The 24,999-nt window shown below is 36.2% G+C and overlaps 1 long non-coding RNA gene across 1 annotated transcript; it reads right to left on the reverse strand.

The window, feature by feature from the left end:
* Positions 1-17,285: 17,285 nt before the first annotated feature.
* Positions 17,286-19,035, reverse strand: LOC126380841 (uncharacterized). The gene is made up of 3 exons (XR_007568556.1): positions 18,823-19,035; positions 18,516-18,754; positions 17,286-17,880 (listed from the first exon to the last, which is right to left on the reverse strand). It is a non-coding gene; the product is annotated as an uncharacterized LOC126380841 (long non-coding RNA).
* Positions 19,036-24,999: the final 5,964 nt, after the last annotated feature.

A 24,999-nucleotide genomic window follows, 5' to 3' on the forward strand; every position in this document is an offset into this window, starting at 1 on the left:
AATAAACAAAAATGTTAGTCGTATATAAAGGTCCACAAAAGTTAGCATTAACAAAAAGTTTACTAATTATAACTCTCTCTCAACATAAAACAAAAAATACTTTTATTAGATTGCTTATACTTATTTCTACACCAAATAATACAACTTCAAGAAATACAGTTACTATGTAGATCTGAAAAAGAAATACTGTTATTATGTAAGTATACTAAAATAATTTCTAAATCTACATGGACAACTACACTAAATTGCTAAATATATATGTAATACTACAAAAATATCTAAAATGTTCTACTGATTACCAAATGAACTACAAGTGTAACTAGTAGTAAAAGTTAGTGTGTGTGTTAGTCTGTACAGTCGGAGTCTTAGTTCAGGTCATGAGTATCTGTGATACTAATCTCACTTATGTATAAACTTATTTAGTTACATAGGTAGTTCTTTTGAAAGAGAAAATATGATTCCAGAAAACCTTAGAAAAAGTTATTAGTCCAAAGAGTCGAGATGTCAAGTTAAGTTTTCCTGGAAATCATTAATTTGTGCATTTTCTGTTGTGAGATTAGAATCAACAGTAGGCAGTCAGTCACAAGTCGTACCTCAGTCAGTCACAGTCAGTCTTGTTCATCCGTGGACTATAATCCTGTTGCCTCGAAGGTAGTACTTCACGTCTTTTTTGTCTCGCTTATTTTCTTTCTCACTCTCACTTTCCGAGATCGGTTTTTCTGTCGTCGATGTCGTTGTCGTGGTCGTCGTGGTCGTCGTAGTTGTCGTGGGGTCGGGGAGGAGGTCAGCGGGAAGGACCCCTATCTCATTGTCAGTCACTACAGGAGTAGGCAACAAAGGAATCTGACCCTTTCTCAACATTTCCTTATACGTATCTAAATCATTCAGCTTTGGCAAGTCTTCTGACGATCTTTGGTTTGCGTTTAAGTAAGCGTTTAGTTTCTCTAAGTTGTAGCTGATCTTTTGGATTTTGTCAGGGGTTAGTCCGTGGGATTTGACTACGACTCTTTTTGTGGGGACCACTGAGTGTTTGGAGGAGGCGTGGTGGTCAAACGGAGGGTGCGGGTTTCGTGGGTCGTAGTCGGGGAAAGCGTCAGCTGCTGCTGGTTGGCCGTAGGAGTCGACGGCTCCCCAGGACATGGGTTTGAAAGTTGGTATTGATGGTGGTGGTGGTGGCGGGGGCGGTTGGTAGTGGGTTTCTTCGACGGCTAGACCAGTGTGGCCGCCGCCGGTGGGGCCGTGGCCGGTGGGAGTTGGCGCGGGGGAGAAGGCATGTTTGATAGCGCTGTAGACGGTGTTGAGGATCGATGGCGGGGGCTCGAGCGGCGTGTGTCCGACGTGCGCGTGCGCAGGCGCTGGGTGCGGCTCGCCTACGTCGCCCAGCGGCGTCAGGAATACCACTCCAGCGTGCACGCCGTTTAGTTTACCTCCTGTCTCAAAAAGTCGTCACAGTCAGTTAAGTCAGTTACATATATCAATAGTAGTTGCGGGCTGCCATATTGATGACTTTTAGCTCTATTCCTATTGGGGTCTATACCTATTGGGGTACCCATATCCCTATGCGGGCGAGATTACAAATGTTTTGTAGTCAGTTGTCGCATCCAGTCAACAAAGTCTCTAGTCGTTTTGTCTTATACTCTCCTTCTTTAGCGATATTACGAAATATCTATCATTTCTATTGATTCAGTACATTGGTCGCGCAATGTGATGTGCCCAAATTTCTTTGGTAACGACATTACTACCTTACTTTTTTAAATTCCCTCGGTTAAAAGTATTAAAGATGAAAAGACGATTTTTCAAACTGCATTACTCTGCATCGCAAGATGTTTGTTTAATTTGGTGATTTGAATGAAAGTCGCTCTCGTAAAGTAAAAGTAAAGTTATACGGACAAAATAATGAGTAGGAAGTTCCATTTGCTAAATAAATCTTTAAATGTTGCTGTTGTGTAAGATTTACTCCTTTCAAACGTTAAATCTTGAGTTATGTAGATTTATGTTTTGAAATCACTGTTTTATATAAGTACTTATGTATTTTATAAAATAACGTAATCATTTGATAATTACGCGTGTGTTTTTAAACTGACATCAATATTATTTATTTTGCCCAATTTAGTAATAAACTTGTATAATTAATTACTTACAGTACCTATATTCTAGTCAACATCCATTTTTAAAAATCTGTCACAACACATACGTAAACAGCCTATATACGTCCCACTGCTGGGCACAGGCCTCCCCTCAATCAAACGGAGGGAAAGTCATTTTTTTCATTTTTACGTCTGCGTTTCCGATTCTGATAAGTAAATATATTCAACAAATTATAAACCAAAACAATAAAATCAATTGACAACCACCACTTGGCAGGTTATGGATGAGATTGACACGAGAAGAGTGCTATATCCAGCAGTAGTTTAATAAGGGGTTGAAAACGATCTTTACCTCTATGTCTTCGTACTACAAATCAGATAGTGAGGAGAATATATAAAAAAACCGATGATACAAAAAAGTAAATTAGGAATCAGTCTATTCCCATACAAAAGACATCAACGAGAACTCATTTTGATTTTGTCTAACCATTATTTTAAATAAATAAATAAGTTATGATTTTGCCTCTTTCAGTGTTACGGTCTAACAGAAAGTTCGGTGAGGCGTGGGTACTTAGTTCATCTTGCAATGGATGTGCCGACTGCTCCAATCTTATGTTATCTTATTTTGCGTTTAAGTCATACCTTCAGTCATTAGGGTACTTCAATCTCCTGTCTAGACTAGAGTCGCGCTTTTGTGAAACAAATAATGAGTCATACGTCATTGCATCACTCAGTCAAAAGTCGAAATTAGTCATTCTGGTCAACCTCCCTGTATGAAAGTGAGTTGGTACCTATTCTGCGAAAGTAAACGGGTATCGACTGGTACATCGCGAACGCTAAAAGGAATGAAAGTAGATTTATTAGTAATTAGATTAAAATTGTATTTAAAACAGTAGCGGCAGAAATTGTTTTAGTATAAACTCAAACTCAAAAAAATCTTTATTCATTAGCTAACATAGCTGCACTTTGAATCGTAATTTTTCTCATCCGCCTAAAATTACTGCAGCTTCTCACAACATGTATAGCCAAGAAAAAGTAGCTGTAAAAAAACGTCGGCACGGGGTCCTAGCCATTCTTAAAAAAAAAGAAGCTATGTTTAAAAGATAATTTTATGACAGTTGTTGGAATAAACTTCAATTTTATCGACGACATTGAACCTCTAGTAAAACCATTGATGTATAAATGTACTATAGAGTAAAACTATCAATTATGTTACCATCCATACTTTTTGTAGGTACCTACTTAGGTATCTTCCGACGACTTTGTATATCACGATTATTATTAAGTAGGTATCTATGACGTAAAAGTAAATACTTAAATAAAAATAGTTTGTGCTTATAAAAAACTCAACTGTGTTCGTAGCTTTAACAAAAAAAATAAGAAATAAAATATAATATATTGTACTCTATAAAATCCAGTCGAAAGATTCATTAACCTCTCATCTGCCGGAACGCGGATCTCGACCAGACACAATGTAAAATCTATTGTGTCTGGTATCTCGGCAGATGAGAGGTTAAATTTCATTGATTTATTATGACTATCGGAAAAGTAAACTTTATCAATAAACAACTAAAAAAAGGTGTGCAACAAATTACTATAGCCTACTTTATGTTAAAAACAAATGACGTAACATGACATATCGAGTTTTCGAGATTGGTGTAATGACCTTATAAAATGAAATATCGCGTCCATCATGACAGGAAGTCTCGAGATACACGTAATAAATGTATGCCCGTGTCGAGTCTTCGGTCATTGGAAGGAGAATGCACCTTTCACGAATTCTTCTTTCACTGGGTTGGGTAAGTGTTATGCAATAATTGGTCAGACCGGACTGCTATTAAGCAGCATAGCCTGAAAATATGTCTATTTTAGACCAACCCGAGCGTATCGCTTGACATATATTTTTTCGAATAGTTTGATAATTTGAAAAACCAATTTCTGAAGCGAGTAAAAGAGTATGAAACAGGTAAATATTTAAATGTATACAATAATTTCGTTCAAGCTTACTTCATCAATCTACTTACTATACCAGTCAGAAATACTTTTGGCAAAAACGTTTCTCCATTTTCCTTTTGGCGTAACATACGATGCACGAGTGACTTTTAATAACACTTTTAACATTTAAGAGCATCGGACAAACAGACAGACACTTCGTTCTATTAATATTATATTCTCAAAATATTACATTCGCAAAATATTATATTATCTTTTGTATGACAAATAAAATTGCTTTATTTCAGATTACTATGATCCATAATTTACATAATAAAATTAAATCAATTACTTATAATATAAAACCGTGATCACAAAATAGGTACATACATTTTTTTTTAATTATTATATTTATATTAATACCTTCTCACCGGCATCGATACAGGCACATGTCTGTCGCAGCAATGCCGGAGATAAGGACAGTCCAGCCTATCGCCGATTATCTGCAGGATGACATTGGAGCTGGCCCGCACTTTGAGAATATAATATTTTGCGAACGTAATGTTTTGCGAATGTAATATTTTGAGAATATAATATTACGAGAACGAAGGAAACAGACCAGATAAAATCACAAGCAATAAAAATATGCAAAAGGTGGCATAAATCGTGAAAGTTTTCTCATTTTAAGTTATGAATATTTAATAATTGACCTTGTTTTTAAGAATAATAATTCTATTATTCAAAATAATTCGGTTGAAAGTGCATTGAATCTACTCCTCTAAAGCCGGAAACAGACATTGCGAGGCGTTTTTTTTTTGACGTGACTTATTGTAAGTTTGCCGCAGATGGCATTTTAACTACTTGGCTGGACAAATGGGGCTGAGGGCTCTCACCCGGTACAAAACAACAGGCCTGAGGGTGCCCAGTTGGGCGCGAACCTCGGCTCAGGGCGTCATCCGAGAGGAAAATATTTGAAAGAATACATTTAGTAAAATAAAGGCAAGATATAAGGTATATCCGCTTTTAAAAAAAAATAATTTCATTAAAGTGTTCAAATGTGGTTGCCTATTCGCTCCGTCAACCTCTAACCAATTTAATCTAATATTCCTAAGTTCACTATTACAAACGTATTGAAAGGAGAAGTTCTTCCGTAGTCAGTAGGTAGCCGGTGTTTAGGAACTACTCTATTAATTTACCTATGCAAGATTACTTAGAACAAATTGTAGGTTGTTCGAAACATATTACCTTCGTGATCAAATATCGTTTTATGACCAATTTGTTTCCTACGGTCGACATGCACGCACATATAATAATTGAAAGACACGATAGAACATTACATCGTAAAATATCGTAATTACTTGAATCTACTGGAGCAGCAAAAATCACTCTCACTATAGACAAGGATCAATAATTTAAATCCTTTGCATGTATTCATCAAATGTTTAATTAAAAAAATATATATATAAAAAACAAACTCTTCTCTTCATGATTACCTAAATGAGCGAATATATATATATAGGTACTTATATAAATGTCTGGTATTAAAATGTGTTCCTCTAGTTATTAAATAACTTGTAATGTATATCCTCATTGATTTAAAAGATGTGTTGCTGTTGCAGTTTCTTGTCATTTATTCTCCTCGGCCATAACACCTTGCGAAATTACGTAAATTCAAAAATGTTACATTGACCTTCGACAAGACAGTGTATCCATGATAATTACGTTGAATGATTCTGATTTCTGATTTCAAGGTAAAAAAGAAGTCTTATATTCAAATCTCCCTTTAATTAATAGTAATAAGTGACTATATTCACGCCTATAAATGCTTCTATGATAGGCAGAGAGTGGTCATAAAACAATTTAGAACAACTTGTATTGGTGAACAAAGATATAAAATATGAATTACTGTAAAATGGCATCCGGTACCTATCAATATTGTTTTCTTTTTACTATTGATTGGTTTGCTCTGAAGACATTGACGAGGCCTAAGATGGAGCGTGCTCGCCCAAAAGGTGCCTGTTCACTCTGGCCCTGAAAGTACCCGGGTTATATGCATTCGGAAATATATAAGCGGACATATCACAAAAATCACTTTGTGATCCCTAGTTTGGTTATGACATTACAGGACGATCACCTGATTGTCCGAAAGTAAGATGATCCGTGCTTCGGAAGGCACGTTAAGCAACGGCTTAACGGGACCAATGGGGCCCGGTTACTACTGTATGTAGTCGTTACATATTATGAGCCATGTCAGGGGCCTTTGGCGGCTCAGTAATAACCCGGACACCAGGGCTGATGAGGTTGGTATTCCACCTCACAACTCACACGATAAGAAGAAGACTGTCAATCAGCAGATGCGTGTTGTCAACCACGAATACATTTTACATTGAACACATGTAAGTACCACAGATCATAATATAGCACCAGTAAGTCACAGAACAGGACATGTTGCGTGATCACATATGGGATGAAAGTGGCGCGACCGCGAGACCGCAGCTCATGAATCGAATCACGCGCATATGATCTAAAGGTCAACGACTTGCGTGCATTGTTAATAAATATGTTTATTTAATTTTAAAATGAGTGGTTTTATTTAGTTAGATGGAACGATCACTGATAACACTTATAGTAAGAATCGCGGAAGAAATCCACCTGAACCTTTTCTTTACGTCATAGTTCAGTAGGTATAAGACTCAATTTTGATTACAGGCATCTGTTTAATTTTGTTAAGGATCTCTCAATGCGTCTTATCGGGGCTTCGGGGGATGCTAGGGCTGGTAGTTATTTCTGTCAGAGAATTAGTCTGACGATTCAGAGGGGTAGTGCTGCCAGCCTGTTGGGCACCTTGCCTCGATGTGACGCATTGGAGGAGGTGTTTTATTTATAACATGTGTTTGTTTTGTTTTTAATTATGGTGATTCAATCGAATAAATATTTTTTTAATTATTAAAAAAAAAACAATATGATTCGATAAGATTTTATAGAAGTCGCATAGCGTTCAATCCTCAACTATACCCTGTAATGACAATGAACGCCAAACACGCAAGGATATCCAAACCCATATATAGCTACACTTTCAACTCGGATGGACAGCTATTCTGCCTCCAATGTGACCGGGTGCTCAAAACAAAGGTTGGCTTTGCCAGTCACATTCCAGTGCACGAGAGAAGATACTGAGGTCGCCGTTGTCGGAAACGACAAGAAGGATATATAGGTTAGGTAGACATATATATATATATATATATGAATGCTTTGTCAAATCAGCAGAATTTAAATATAATTATCTCTATAGATCATCTTCACTAGACGTGATGTACTCGTACTTCCGGTTTAGTTATGTATAGTCTGTGATGTAAGATGTAAAGTGTGGGTAAGTAGACCGGTGACCGCATAACATGTGATCTGTGTGCGTTGAAAAAAATAAAACATAAAGAAAAATAAATCTAAAAATTATATACTGAAGACTAGGCAGCATGATCTTAGCCTGACCCACAAATGGGTAAAAGAAAAAAAAATATAAAAATCACTCACTATAAATTAAAAGCATTCTTATAATTATTGTAAACGATGCACGAACATTTTTTATTTATATACAATCTCCTTAGATTATAAGAATTTGTTTTATTCTTCCGTATGATTCGATTATCTTTTGTCTTTCTTCTCGTTTTTCAGATTTTCGCTCTCACTAAGAACGGTCATTGATATCTTTATTTTTATTTCCGTTTTGTATTTCCCTGTTCCTTTTGTGTATAATTATTAAGTGTCATAATATGTTTAGTTACAAGTACTTATATTACATTCTGTTTTGTATGTGCGCCTTTTATGCTGCACTAGGATGGAATGAAAAAATATAAATATAAATCGCGTTCAGCTTCTTACCATACCCGCCGTGGAATTCTTTTTCATTTCTAACACGATAGATTTAAATTCCAGATTGTAAAAAAAATATGAAAATTAAAAGTGATAAAGATAAGAATATGTGTGAATGACATGTCATTTTAAAGCCCCTTATGTAAATCCCACACATTTTATCACTATCACTGTCGATTGTCATTGTCGTTTGCAACTTGACTAACCACAGTGAACTTTTTAATCCAATTTTCTCCCTTCTATGACTCTTGGCTGTACTAGCAGTAAAGAAACCACATTTTAATGTGTTTAGCTTTTTGTTGTTGTAGTGTATGTTTTTCTATCTTCCTATTCTTACAATGCATTATCATATCACTCAGTTTTTTTTTTTTTTTTTTTTTTTTTTGACCTGACTTATTGTAGATTTGCCGCAGATGGCATTAACTACTTGGCCGGACAAATGGGGAGCGCTGAAGGCTCTCACCCGGTATGACTCAGTTACATACGCATATTTTCAATGAACTACGCATCTTTACTGGAAAAACCAGAGCAACAAACAGATTAAAAATAACTTAATATAATAAAATGACAGAGACAAGGGAATAGCCTTTACAATAACATACAGGTAGCGTAAGACACCAGATATCATCTCCCTAGCATTGTCCCTTGAAGATTTGGCTGGTCCGGTTTTTTACAGAGGCGACTACCTGACAGACCTTCCAACTCGCGAAGGGAAAGCTAGCCCAATACAAGTTGGGCTACCTCCGAAAATGCATTGCTCGGGAATGTGGGTTTCCTGTTTTCCCTTCATGTTTTCCTTCACCGCTAAGAACGTTTTTTTTTGACGTGACTTATTGTAGATTAACCGCAGATGGCATTAACTACTTGGTCGAACAAATGGGGATCGCTGAAGGCTCTCACCCGGTACAACGTTTAAGACAAGAGGCCTGAGGGTACCCAGTTGGGTGCGAACCTCGGCTCAGGGCGTCGTAAGAGAGGAAAAATATTTGAAAGAATTAATCGCACCTAGTGGGTCGATAGCGATAAGTGCTGATTGAGGGAAATCGTCGACCACGCCGGCGGTATCGAGTCCTCGCTGAGTACGTGATAATCATTTATGATCCAAACATCATTGGTTTAGGCCTGCCTGATGTGAACCCGCGATCTCAAAGTGAGAGGCAATCGTTCTACCAACTAGGCTACCACGGTTCCTCCCTTGTCGTGAACCATACATAATCATGTAAGGTCACGAATTATCTGAATTCTGAATCACATTCCAAAACTGAAATGTGTCATAGTTATATGAAATACCTATGGGGCAAAATACCCACAAATGGGCAACGTGCCCATAGCTGTCTAAATATAGGGTAAAAAACCAACGATGTTAGAATATGTGATTAGAATGTTTTATAGTTATATGAATACCTATGGGACAAAATACCCACAAATGGACAATGTGCCCATAGCCGTCTGAATATAGGGCAAAAAGCCCACGATGTTTGAATATGGGGTGAAACCCCGCGAATGGCCTCCAACCGCCCCTTACAGCCATCCCTGTCCACCTGATTGCCTTGATAAATTCATCTGATTACCTGATAAATCACTACAACGATATTACCTACTGCAATGTTTTACTGTTTGTTTTACTATCCGTTTTACTGTTTACTGTCTGTTGTTCTCTTTATCGATTTGTATCGGATAATACAAATATAGCATAACTGATATCTAAGTAATTAGGAAAATATATAAGTATTATAAGACTTAACTGAATATTCTTCCTGCACATCGACAGGAAGTCTGATAAAACTGTTGTTGATTGTTATACCTGAAAACACACTGTTTCTTCTCTAATCTGTTTCTGAATAATCTCTCTTAATGCAATTTCATTTGTTCCCTTTGTCGATTTATACCAAATAATACAAATACCTATAGCATAACTGATATCTAAGTAATTAGGAAAATATATAAGTATTATTAGACTTAACTTGGGGGAGGCCTATGCCCAGCAGTGGGCGTCGTACGGCTGATGATGATGATAAGACTTAACTGAATATTCTTCCTGCGCATCGACAGGAAGTCTGATAAAACTGTTGTTGATTGTTATATCTGAAAATACACTGTTATTTCTGCTCTGATCTGTTTCTGAATAATCTGAATGTTCACTGATTTCTGATCTCTGTTCTAATTCACCTTCTTTTGTTCTCTGAAAATTATTTTGTTTTTTCGTAATGACAGCCCGCCAAAAGCATGAACTTTTTTCTGGCCAGTGTTATTATGACATATATAACCTACAAATCGATTACTCACTCGAGTAAAAATAAAATCAATATGATGCATTTTAATATTATTATGAATTTGATTATTTAAATTCGAGAACTGATTACAGTTCGAGACATCCCTGGTGTCATCCCATTACTCACGGGTTCTGTTTGAACAGGACGAAGATAAAAAGACATAACCCACGGAAAAACAAACAAATCAAACACGTTATTGGGTCGAGCAATAATGTATTAGTCACAGCGGGTACCAAGTCCTAGTGAAAGTTCGCGTATTACGTCACGGAACCCGCAACACCGGTCCTCTTGTCACGCTATGTAATACTAAGATCCAAATCTTGAGATTTTCCACATGACAAATACTGTTGTACGCAAAAGGAAAATGGAAAATGTTGACTGAGCAATAACAAAAAAAAAACTCTGACTACGCAAATGATAATTTGTCGCACGACATTGGATACCTTCCCTTTAAAACATATACCTACTTATATCTTATGACATGTACTTAACATAAAACATAAACAGCCTATATACGTCCCACTGCTGGGCATAGGCCTCCCCTCAATCAACCGGAGGGGATATGGAGCATACTCCACCACGCTGCTCCAATGCGGGTTGGTGGAGGTGTTTTTACGGCTAATAGCCGGGACCAACGGCTTAACGTGCCCTCCGAAGCACGGAATCATCTTACTTTTTCGCACAATCAGGTGATTCAAGCCTGAAAAGTCCTTACCAAACAAAGGACAGTCTCACAAAGTGATTTCGACAATGTCCCCATCGGGAATCGAACCCGGACCTCCAGATCGTGAGCCTAACGCTCTAACCACTAGACCACGGAGGCTGTCCACATGTACTTAACCATTATTTTTTGTAGACATTCATTACAAACCCGGCAGCAAATCTTGAGTCGACTTTTTAGTCCGCCAGTGTAATGAGGGACAATCCAGGCTACGTTCCCAAAAAAAAATACAGATGGCGCTGTACAGTTTTCCTTCGTTTAACCTTCTAATTTCATGGATAACAGACATTTAAGCATCTTTTATCTTAATTAAAACACATAATAACGGGTTCTTACCGCGTTTAAATGGGGATATGAGACTCCCGATATTTCGACACTGTTGCAAGTGCCATGATCACGGGATGACTGATGAGATTGGAGTGGAGTAGGTAGATCCATAATTTTCTACGGGCAGACATATCTGTCTACCCTCTTTCTTTGCCGCTTCTGAACTCGCACCAAACTCACTACGACAAACCGCACTCACTGTGTCCTCACGTTTTTTCACCACATTAGGCCGTTTCAAGCTTTTTACAACACCTACTTATTATGTGTTTTAATTATGATAATAACCGCGTAAACTTAAAACAATGTATCTTTTATCTTTTTTTAGGTAAAATGACGATCATTTTTATTACACCCAGGCACAATTACATCTTCCACCCATTATTATTCTGATCAAAATAAAGATAAGCGATATAGGTAGCAACATAATTTTATACATAATATGAGCTCTACCAAAAAACAATTATTTTTAGATATGCGTCTTCCATAACATTGTATTTTGGAATAATTATGTACCCGAGTAATGAGAAAATAGGTAATCACGTTAAAGCTGTAGAACGCCATCTATATTGTTTTTGGTGAACATAGCCTGGAAAGTCCCTTATTGACTTGGCGTAGTAAAATTGGACCTAAAGTCACGTTAGACCCTGTCCAGATGAGGCGTTTTACGCGCGTTGTAATACCACAGAGTACTTAACATCGTACGGAGACAGACGCAGATCTCCAAGCATGCAGGAATCTATAAAGTAATCAAATTACTCTGTGGTATGAAAACGCGAGTAAATCGCGCCTTCTGAACAAGGTCTTACGTCACATATATGTACATATTAATTCCGCTTTCTCTCTTCAACATTTATGGGATATAAAAGCTTACAACTTTGTACGTACCTAACAAAAGAAAGGTGTCAATATTGTTAGAGCCTGTTCACCATTCCTAACAAACTTTGTGATAGCTAGTTTTTTAACAGTTCTGGGTAGAGTCGAAAAGTTTATCGGCATTTATTTATTTGATAGGCACATAAGCAAACAGTACTCGAAATGAGATGTGTCTTCTCAGATACTTATGTTTGTTCTAGACTGTTCTTAAAACTATGCACAGCATGGCTGAAATTGTTAAGGTAGGTAATGGCGTTAGACGACAAAAGAAAAAAATATATCTCTAAATATAAAAATTACAGATGATCAGGCAAATACCTACTCTACTCTATTTATTTCTTTTGACACTCGTATTACTATGATACAAGTTGAAAACAATCTTGCGAAACTTTTCTTCCAGAATTTTCCCCAAATCGAACTTTTGAGGTCACGAACAAAACCATGAATCCCTAAAGTATGCAATAGTTGGCAGACACCCGTGATTGTGTAATAACAGACATTATTGTTCTGTATGTCGTATGTTAAAAGTCATGTCGTCATCGTAAAACGATTTCCGCCAAGAGGGAAAGTGGTATGTAAAGTAGGCGGTAGTTTCGGGTGGCAAGGCCTCAAAACTAGGACGTGAAGAAGAAATCACAGCTGATCCAAGGTGAATGAACTGTGTGATCAGATATTGTGTTTAAATACTAACATGCTTACATCCGCTCTTTAGAGTCTAGTTTTTAGAAATTTAATTAACGATAGAGAGGATAAAATGTGGTAAAGAAGTGTGTGAATGGAAGGAAAATCAACCGTGTGATGAAAGGAGACACATTTGAAAGGTACTGGAAAACAAACTCACGAGTAAATATAATAGTCAAGTATAAGTGTATAGCCCATGACAAATAGTATGTTATGATAAACAAATACGTCAGAAAAATCACGACTGCTTTATAGATAGAATATAAGTAGAGTTATACCATCTGACATAACAATATTAAACATTCTACGAACTGATAAAGTAAAAAAAGAGAGAGCAATTTTAGTAGAGGTAAGTACACTTTTGTAACAGACTATCGTGTACTTTGTAAGTGTCGAGCTTTAGAATTCGTGTTGAGTATAATAGTGCAAAAACGACGATTTACAGCAGTACACAATCAATCATGAACTAGAGAGATTCGTTTAAAGAAAAGATAACAAATAATTGCGAAATCACTTATGCGCATGATTTCTGCTAAAGATAGAAGAAACAAATAACTTAATTCGAATAAAAATGTGAAGAAACAGGCCATTCAGAGACGATTATTGTAAACAATAAATTGGACAGCATAAAGTCACTTGAGGATTTAATATGAGTGTGCACTAGTGCACGAATAAAGACGGAATAGATTTAAATAAATAAGAGTCAAACAGACTAGCGAAGACACAAAACAAACAAGAATATTGAATTAATTATTTAAAGAGTGAACCCAGAAGACGATTCACTCTTTTCTCTTACCAAATCGAATTTACTAGATCGTAATATCTTTCAAGTAGCTCCACAGGAGGCGACGGTGGCATCGGCCCTGGTTGATCATCATCAACAACTGATGATATCGCTAACATCTCTGAAACTGTCACAAATATTATATTTATTAAAAGAAATGCAAATTGGAAACTATTCTTTGGTAGGCCATGATTTCCTGGCAGGATAAACATTCAAAGAACAATTAAATTAAAAGAGAACATAATTATTTTCATCAACTGCCGGACTTGACATTCAATATTTGACACAAAACAGCAGATAATGGTTGTTGATACCTAAAATGATATAAGAGATGATAGTGATGCAAATAACAATATTTTTGATGATGGTGGTAATACAATGAAAATACAATCAATAATTTAATCAATATAAAACACGATGTCAATTACATTCATTGAGGAAACATTTTTACCGGACTGACATAAGACTTAAAAAAAAACAATTCAAAATAAATAGTATGAGATGTACTAATTACACCTTATCTTATGTCTTCGTACAAATAGTTTCAATTCTTACGTGGTTGAGTAATAATGCTAATCAGACGGGAAATAATTAAGATCATCTTTAGATTGTTGATTACGAATGGGTGTTACGTTCAGATTCGAAGAGTTTGTTCGTTTCATGTGTAATGTTTAGATGACGTAAGAGTTCTCTCAGACTATTAGGATTAACACTGACTGGATTGGTTGGTTAGTCGTAATACGATGAAGCATGCTAAATACCTGGGTAGGTATCTATTATCTCCTTACATATTATTATGTGCTTATTCTTCTAAGGGATCTCCTTCGAAACAAAGTCTGTTCACGAAAAGTCTTACTTCAATCTTTTCTAACGTGATTCAAAGTCATCGCATTCTATCCGCAGCTTCAGAGCTATTCTTAGTGTTTTGGGATTAGAATACGTTAAATTGTGCGCTTTGCAAAGAATAAAATAAAAGATCCACCTATTTCTGACTTTTCTTTTCTTTTTCTTACCTACTTATGTGATTTGTTATTACGTTCTTACTCATGTGTCATAAATTAATATTGTTTTCATTTCACTAATTCTCGAAATTAAATAGATAATAACTACATACGTAATCTATTTCCAAATAAATTACAGTAATTTATTATCTTCAAATTTTATCATTTTATAATTCACAAGAATTGCCCATACTATTATTAGGTATGTTTATTCACTTATGAATGAAGCCATTTTTAATTTTCTATTAATTATAAATATAGCAGAAAAACCTCGTTTCAATAAAAACGCGTTTTCCTAGTTAAAACTAGAATTTGGGTCTAGCACTTTTATCAGCGTGGTAACCTAACCTTTGCGATTTGGTAACGGCGCTAAGTTAGATTACTTCATCACATAATTTATCTAGGAAATTATAGTTTTAGAAACCATTAAACTATTTATTAAGTAACTATTAAACTTCTATTTGTCTTGAAACTAAATAGATATTATAATATATATAGCTACAAACCCATGTATTGACTGACTGACTCACTCACTGACAGAGTTGTTCTCCCAGAAGGAGTGTCGGGGGGTAAAAATAATGTATGGGGGGTGTGATCAAGATCTTCCGATGAGTATGGGAAAACTTCCAGATCTTGGAAAACTGCTCCGCATCAGGGAGACACCCTACGGCCTGGCGAAACTATTATACCTGCATCAATTTTTTTTTCGCAAAACCTATTTAAATCTTGGTCAAATTCTATTGTGGGTGAAAAAAAATCAAAATGGCGGAAAAACAAGATGGCCGCCATACAAAAAAATATTTTTCCAGAAAATGTCTCGGCGGTAAAAACAATGTATGGGGACGTAATCGGAAGATCATGTAGAGAATTTAAATACTGCTCAACCTTCAAAAACTGCTCCGCATCAGGGAGACACTCTACGGCCTGGCAAAACTATAATACGTGGAGCAATATTTTTTTCACGGAACCTATTTAAATCTTAGTCAAATTTAGTTGCCGGTGAAAAAAAATCAAAATGGCGGAAAATCAAGATGGCCGCCATACAAATTTTTCGTTTTTCCTGAAAATGCCTCGGGGGTAAAAATGATGTATAGGGATGTGATCGGATAGTCATGTTGAGTATTTCAATACTGCTCGATCTTGAAAAACTGCTCCGCATCAGGGAGACACGCTACGGCCTGGCAAAACTATAAAACCTGGAGCAATAAATTTTTCACGAAACCTATTTAAATCTTGGTCAAATTTTATCGCCGGTGAAAAAAAAACAAAATGGCCGAAAAACAAGATGGCCGCCATATAAATTTTTGTTTTTTCAGAAAATGTCTCGGGTGTAAAAATGATGTATGGGAGATGTGATTGAAATGCCAAGTTGAATATCCAAATACTTCTTGATCTTCAGAAACTGCTCCGCATCAGGGAGACAACCTACGGCCTGGCGCAACTATTATACCTGGATCAAATTTTTTTTCGCAAAACCTATTTAAATCTTGGTCATATTCTATCGTGGTTGAAAAAAAATCAAAATGGCGGAAAAACAAGATGGCCGCCATACAAAATTTTGTTTTCCCAGAAATTGTCACGGGGGTAAAAACTGTGTATGGGAATGTGATCGGAGTGTCTTGTCGAGTACGGAAAATGTTCTCAATCTTCGAAAACTGCTCCGCATCAGGGAGACACCCTACGGCCTGGCAAATCTATCGCACCTGGAACTTTCTTGTTTTTACGAAACCTATTTAAATCTTAGTCAAATTTTATCGCCGGTGAAAAAAATCAAAATGGCAGAAAAACAAGATGGCCGCCATACAAAATTTTGTTTTTCCAGAAAATGTCTTGCTGGTAAAATTTGTGTAGGTACGGGGTTGTAATCCGAACGTATTGTTGAGTGTGGAAATACTTCTCGATATTTGAAAACTAAACTATATTACCTATATAAGCGGCAATTACACTTTCTAATCCATTCTGCCCGGTGCGTCAAGGTCAGGGGCTTGTCGACCAGGATCGTGTAGGTAGTCTAATAGCAAATCGGTGGAACGTAACCATGATCTCAAGCGAGTTGGTGGGGAGTAACCATGGTAACCACGAGCTACTGTAATAGCGTCCATTATTCCAATCTCGATGTGACCTTGACGCCTCGCTCTAGGTGGATTGCGTACTGTAATTAGTAATTAGCGCGTGTGAAGGTATAGTTACAGTTTTCAATCATCCGTCCTTTTCCTTTTCGGTTGATAAAAAAATGACAGATATTACCAACTGCACTGGAATCAGCACCAACAACACACGTTACTCTTGCATATTTAGTAACTAAATAGGTAATAGAAATACTTTATAAAAATACTTATAAAAGAGAATATTTGTCTTGTATTTACGCTAATAAAGACTACCAGAGGATGTTTGATGTGGAAATCTGGTCTCAAGAGGTCATAAGTTTAATATCAGTAGGTATAAAGAGTTTTTGTATTGTATTGTAGGTAGGTACCTACATTGAAATGCAACTAACAATTTTGATACAACAAAAACACTGATTGTGAGATCTTATTAGTTAAGTGGTGCTAAACGACGTGATTGATTACTATTTATATTTTTCAAAATAATTTTAAAAAGAAACAATTTTATTAAAAGATAATGAAAGATATATTTTTAGAAATCAGTTGTTTTATTATATATTTAAAATATCATGCCTAAGTAGGTGCAACTCATACTCATACAAAATATTTCCACATTTAATCAAATAGGTAGTTAAATTACAACAGCAACTTAACCAAGTACTCTCGGCCTCCGTGGTCCAGTGGCTCTGACTGTTGGGCTCACATCTGGATGTCCCAGGTTCAAGTCCCGGTGGGGGCATGTGAAGCTGCTGGTCCCAGTTGCTACTTACTGATGTTAGTACATAGTCATGGTCTAGAGGTATTTTTTTTAAATATAGGGATTTAGGTCACAATAGATCTGACAAGGTCGCAGTGATCTCGCAGGCTGTATTCAATCCGGCCCTCACAACTCTCAAATAATAGTACATAGTCATTACATAAATCAAGTCAGGGGACTTAATATGGTAATTATTAGTAAGAAAGTATAGAATAAACTTGACAATAACATTATTTAAAATATATGGGGTATGTTCCTAACTAGCTTTTTAATCATTTAATGATATGATAATATATTATAAAGTGATTTAAGCTCATAGTTTAACAACATCTATGACCATAAATAGCTACTAACTACATACAATGCAACGGCACACTTAACACAGTTCTTATATTCACTAGATATTAATTAATGATTTTGAGGTGAGCTCATCCTGCAAACAACGCATACATGAGCATCCATCAGGCATCTGAAAGCAAATATGAATATTCTTAAAAAAGAATTGTAGTTTTGATGTCCCATGTACAATATGCCTGATTGTAACAATATTATTAAATCTGTTGAATTGAAACATACCAACATTAAATTGAAATTAAAACAATGTTTTAATTATAATCAAATTGCCTTATAACAATGAGACATTCCAATTGACGTACCCCAAACACATGATAGATAGAGTTGTTCACTTTTAACTTGATAATTACCTATTTTCTCAAGGCTGGGGTACATAATTATTCAAAAATGTAATATAATGACCGAATCATCATCATACAATATAAAACTAATTGTTTCTTGATATTTGGACTACATTATGTATAGAATGACATTGCTACCTACATTGCTTTTCTTTATTTTGATCAAAATACCTAATAATAGGTGGAAGTTGTATCATCATAATATATCATCATCATTTATACCCCAAAATAAAGTTAAAGATGCATAATGTCTGTTATCCTTGAAATTAGAAGTTTAAACTGAAGAAAGAAACAATGCCATCGTGTTTTGGGGAATGCCGATTGGAAAGTCCCTCATTATGATTGAAACACATAAAACTTTTAAATGGCTCTTACACTATGTAAATTAAAATCCTTAATACTTTATTACCTGTCTCGAAGATATTTTTGTTTTTATATATAATGTCACTCTTCATTTCTTTCCATAAGTCTATGGCCTGTGAATTTGTCTTCTTGTATGCCTTCCCAAAGATATTCCACAACTTATACAGACACATTGTTTCCAACTCTCGGACTGGAACATAGGTACTTCAGGAGACTTGTTATTGTTGCTTTTATCTCTTGGTATGAGTATGAGTTAGTATGACAAAGTCCATCAGCATCTAACACCTATAAATAAATAACTTTATAATTACAGTGTCATTTGAGTAACATACAAATGTTACTTACTTACTTACATTGCAATTTATCAACGAACATTATCCACATTTTTTTATCATTTCGGCTCTATCCAAAACACATAATGGTTCTGGAAGTTTTTACAGTAATATGTCGACGCAAAAACGGGGAAGTAGGACTCGACTCGATGAACTTGTAAGTTACAAATTCTAACAAAGTAGGGAAAAAGTAGCACAGGAAAATATCAAGAGAACTTCAGCAACGAGACCTAAAAAAATATAATATTTTGAATTACAACAAAATAATTATTATGTATTGAAAGAAAAACACACAACGTCGATATGAAGATTGTTTTGTGAACTTACCCTTTACTCCCGCTATGTTGGTACTATTTACCTGCTTGTCACCTGCTAGGGCAACACTTTCATAAATTTTGAAAGTGTGGTAGCACTGCAATTCTGTCATCTTTTCATAGTCCTTCACCAGGAAGATATTCCTGCGACGTTGTGTGTTTTTCTTTCAATACATAATAATTATTTTGTTGTAATTCAAAATATTATATTATGTATTTGTCTAAAAACACACAACGTCGATATGAAGACCTGTTTGATATCTGCTGGTGACAAACACAAAACGCTATGTGAAAATTATAATATTTATTGTTTCTTAAAAACTTTTATGAAACAATCAACACATAATAATTTATTCAAACTTATAAAATTATTATTCAGGCACAACATTATTAAACAGTAAATGAGATAATATATTACTCTTCTTTTGTATTTCTTGTAAAGAAATACTATAGACTTTTTTTAAAGTATCTTGATTCTTCAAGTTGCCTCATGATAGTATGTCATCAATGGGATGATTTTCAACCCAGCTTGCTGAGGCCACAGCTGATCTGCCAATAACAGTCCTAGAAGCTGGTTATGGTTGTCCTGTTATAGTGATAAATAGGTGCTTCAGTTTATCAACCTCATTCCCTCTGTTTTGAGAAACTTCAATAAGACGTCTTGCTCAAGTAACTGGGCACATTTGCTTGCTATATAGCTAGGGTGTTTTAAGAGCTGCCATCCTGACTGCCTATGGATAGCAGTGTCTGTCTTTGAACCAAAGAGATTTCAAATAAAGTATTTTTGGTTATGGGACAACTTACCAATCAAATAATGAACAATCTGGATAACCCAAACAGGCAGATTTTTTTTTTTTTTTTTTGCTTTGACTTGTTGGATGCTGAAATTGCTCTGAATGATGCTGAAATCTGTCATAGTAATAATTGGTCATCAGACTTACGGTCCCGTCTAATTATACAAAATGTAAATATTGCAGATTTATGGATTAGAATCGAACTGTATGCAAGTTTCTCCACCAAGTGTATGTAGGCTAAAAATCTGCATTTATGTGACTTTCTGGACTTGTGCTACTAACACGATTTTCGTCACACCACTTGAACCACCCCTTAATTGCAGGAAAATAGGTACTCGTTGTGGATTGCCAACAACTGTTACATAATAATTACTGTTATATAATAATTGCTTTTCGGTTTCTGACCAGTTACTAGTTATACTATATATAGCTGCAAACCCACTGACTGACTGACTGACTGACTGACTCACTCACTCACTCACTGACATAATTGTTCTCCCAGAAGGAGCGTCGGGGGGTAAAAATGATGTATGGGGGATGTGATCGAGACCACCCGGTGAGTATGGGAAAACTTCCAGATCATGGAAAACTGCTCCGCATCAGGGAGACACCCTACGGCCTGGCGCAACTATCGCACCTAGAACGATTCTTTTTCCACAAAACCTACTTAATTCCTGGTCAAATTCAATCACTGTTGAAAAAAAATCAAAATGGCGGAAAAACAAGATGGCCGCCATACAACATTTTATTTTTCCACAAAATGTCTCGTGGGTAAAAACTGTGTATGGTGATGTAATCGGAACGTATTGGTAAGTATGGAAATACTTCTCGATCTTGAAAACCTGCTCCGCATCAGAGAGACACCCTACGGCCTGGCAAAACTATCGCACGTGGAACTTTTTTGTTTTCACGAAATCTATTTAAATCTTGGTCAAATTCAATCACCGTTGAAAAAAAATCAAAATGGCGGAAAAACAAGATGGCTGCCATACAAAATTTTCGTTTTTCCCGAAAATGCCTCGAAGGTAAAAATTATGTATAGGGATGTGATCGGATCGTCATGTTGAGTATTTTAATACTGCTCGATCTTGAAAAACTGCTCCGCATCAGGGAGACACCCTACGGCCTGGCAAAACTATAAAACCTGGAGCAATATTTTTTTCACAAAACCTATTTAAATCTTGGTCAAATTTTATCGCCGGTAAAAAAAAAACAAAATGGCGGAAAACTAAGATGGCCGCCATACAAAATTTTCGTTTTTCTCGAAAATGCCTCGGGGGTGAATATGATGTATGAGGGATGTGATCAAAATGTCATGTTGAGTATGGAAATACTTCCCGACCTTCAAAAACTGCTCTGCATCAGGGAGACACCCTACGGCCTGGCAAATCTATCGCACCTGGAACTTTTTTGTTTTCACGAAACCTATTTAAATCTTGGTCAAATTTTATTGCCGGTGAAAAAAAAAACAAAATGGCCGAAAAACAAGATGGCCGCCATATAAATTTTTGTTTTTCATAAAAATGTCTCGGGTGTAAAAATGATGTACAGGGGTGTGATCGGAACGTCATCTTGGAAAACTGCTCCGCATCAGGGAGACACGCTACGGCCTGGCAAAACTATAGCACCTAGAACTTTTTTGATTTCACGAAAACAAGATGGCCGCCATACAAAGCTTCGAACTAATACAGGACACGCGAGCAGCTTGCTGCGAGCGAACCACGCGACATCTAGTTATAATATATATAGCTGCAAACCCACTGACTGACTGACTGACTCACTCACTGACATAATTGTTCTCCCAGAAGGAGGGTCGGGGGGTGAAAATGATGTATGGGGGGTGTGATCGGGACCTCCCGGTGAGTATGGGAAAACTTCCAGATCTTGGAAAACTGCTCCGCATCAGGGAGACGCCCTACAGTCTGGCGAAACTATCACACCTAGAAAGATTCTTTTTTCACAAAACCTTCTTAAATCTTGGTCAAATTCTATCGTGGGTGAAAAAAAAACAAAATGGCGGAAAAACAAGATGGCCGCCATACAAAAAAATGTTTTTTCAAAAAATGCCTCGGGGGTAAAAACTGTGAATGGGGGTGTAATCGAAACGTATTGTTGAGTATGAAAATACTGTTCGATCTTTAAAAACTGCTCCGCATCAGGGAGACACCCTATGGCCTGGCTAAACTATCAAACATAGAACATTTTTTTTTCCACTAAACCTACTTAATTCCTGGTCAAATTCAATCGCTGGTGATAAAAAATCAAAATGGCGGAAAAACAAGATGGCCGCCATACAAATTTTTGAAAATGCCTCGGGGGTAAAAATGATGTATAGGGGTGTAATCGGAACGTCAAGTTGAGTATGGAAAATCTGTTCAATCTTGAAAAACTGCTCCGCATCAGGGAGACACCCTATGGCCTGGTAAAACTATCGCACGTGGAACTTTTTAGTTTTCACGATACCTATTTAAATCTTGGTCAAATTTAGTTGCCGGTGAAAAAAATCAAAATGGCGGAAAATCAAGATGGCCGCCATACAACATTTTGTTTTTCCAGAAAATGTCTCGGGGGTAAAAACTCTGGACCTCCCGTCGAGTATGGGGAACTTTCCAGATTTTGGAAAACTGCTCCGCATCAGAGATACATCCTACGGCCTGGCGAAACTATCGCACATGGAACAATTCTTTTTACGCACAACGTATTTGAACCTTAGTCAAATTTTATCGCCGGTGAAAAAAAATCAAAATGGCGGAAAATCAAGATGGCTGCCATACAAATTTTTCGTTTTTCCTGAAAATACCTCTGGGATAAAAATTATGTATGAGGGTTTTGATCATCGAAACGTCTTGAAGAGTATGGAAATACTTCTCGATCTTTGAAAACTGCTCCGCATCAGAGCGGCACCCTAAGGCCTGGCGAAACTATCGCATCTGGACCTTTTTTGTTTTCACGAAACCTATTTAATTCTTGGTCAAATTTTAATCTCGGTGAAAAAAAAACAAAATGGCCGAAAAACAAGATGGCCGCCATACAAATTTTTGTTTTTCCAGAAAATGTCTCAGAGGTAAAATTGATGATCGGAACGTCATCTTGGAAAACTGCTCCACATCAGGGAGACACCTTACGGCCTGGCAAATCTATCGCACCTGGTACTTTTTTGTTTTCACGAGACCTGTTTACATCTTGGTCAAATTCTATCGCGGGTGAAAAAAAAGACAAAATGGCGAAAAAACAAGATGGCCGCCATACAAAATTTTGGGGGTAAAAATGACGTATGGAGGGTCTGATCAGAACGTCATATTTCCTATGAAATTACTGCTCGATCTTCGAAAACTGCTCCGCATCAAGGAGACACCTTACGGCCTGGCAGAAATATCTTGCCTGAACCAATAGTTTTTTCACGACTCGTATTTAAATCTTAGACAAATCCAATCGCTGCAGACAAAAAACGAAATGGCGGAAAAAGAAGATGGCCGCCATACAAAATTTTGTTTTTTATAAGGAGGCACAGGGTAGAAATTATATATTATATGGTATTTGATAAGAACGTCATATTTTTCCTCAAAACAAAATGGCGGATAAACCAGATGTCTGCTGAACAAAGTGAGGTAGCCGTTAGAAGTAGTCAGGTTAAATTTATAGTTGCAATTATTTTTTTTACTATATAATTCTTGTAGCCTCAAAAAGAGGCACACCGTTATATTTTGCAGCAAGCTTGCCAATAACTGTTTTTTTTTTCATTCTTATCCGCCGAAAAGGAAAGGACGGATGATTGACAACTGTTAATTATAAAATAGGCATCTCGCTCATTGCAATTCTTTTGGCGTGTGCTGTTAACTTAATTTTGTCGGGTTATATATTAAATTTTAAATTTAAGGTCAATATTAAAGAAGGTTCTTTTTTAATTTTCTGCCTAAAATTAACGTGTATTCCAAAAGTTCTACGCGTTGTTTACCCGTCCCTTTCCTTTTCAACTGATAAGGAAATGACAGGTGTAACTTCAAATACATTTAGATGTTGAGTAGGTACTAGAAACAGCACCAGTAACATTATAGGTAAGTAATAGAAATATTTATAAAAAAAAACTAATGAGATACTCTTCAGGCTATGTTCCCAAAAAAATATATAGATGGCGCTGTCCAGATTTAACGTGATAAATACCTATTTTGTTCTTGCTGCGGTAAATAATTATATTGAAAAAATATAATTTGATGGCAGAGGTATGTATTGTTATATGAATCAGATATGTAGGTATAGAATAGTCTTGCTACCTACCTATATTGCTTTTCTTTATTTTGATCAGAATAATATTAGGTGGAAGATGTGTTGTGCCTGGGTGTAATTACAAGGGTCATCATATATACTCAAAAACAAAGGTAAAACAAGTAGATACATGCGTGTCGTCCATGAAATTGGAAGGTTAAACGAACGCACCTCTGTACAGCGCAATCTATATATTTTTTGGGGAACGTAGCCTGGAAAGTACCTCATTAGTAAACTACCAAAGGATGTTTCATGTGGAAATTCTCAAGAGGTCATAAATTCAATGCCTGCAGGTGCCTACATCAAAATGTAACTAACAACTGGTCAAACCACTGATTGTGTTATCCTATCAGTAGAAATGGCACTTAACAATGTCATTAAACTCTATATTTTTCAAGATAATTTTAAAAAGAAACAACATACATACATACATAAACTCACGCCCGTAATCCCTAATGGGGTGGGCAGAGCCACAAGTAATCAAAGACAACTTACAGCCACTGTTGATACGAAGTCCAAAGATGGATATGATGAACCTTATGGTGATAAGGGATCAGCCTATCGCCCATAACATTAGTCCATCATGTTAGAGGACACAATCCCTCAAAAGAAACAATTTTGTTTAAAAAAGTAATAAAAGACATATTTTTAGAAATAAGTTTTTTTATTATTATATTTAAAATATGTCATAGGTGCAACTCATACTCATACAAAATATTTCTACAATTAATCAAATAGTTTAATAAAACATCAACTTAACCAACTACTTTCCTCCCCTTCTCTGTTATTCAGAGTGGTTGACTGACAGGCTCACAATCCAAAGTTTG

The sequence above is a fragment of the Pectinophora gossypiella genome, unplaced genomic scaffold, assembly GCF_024362695.1.
Source record: "Pectinophora gossypiella unplaced genomic scaffold, ilPecGoss1.1 Pgos_126, whole genome shotgun sequence".
Classification (NCBI taxonomy): Eukaryota; Metazoa; Arthropoda; class Insecta; order Lepidoptera; family Gelechiidae; genus Pectinophora; species Pectinophora gossypiella.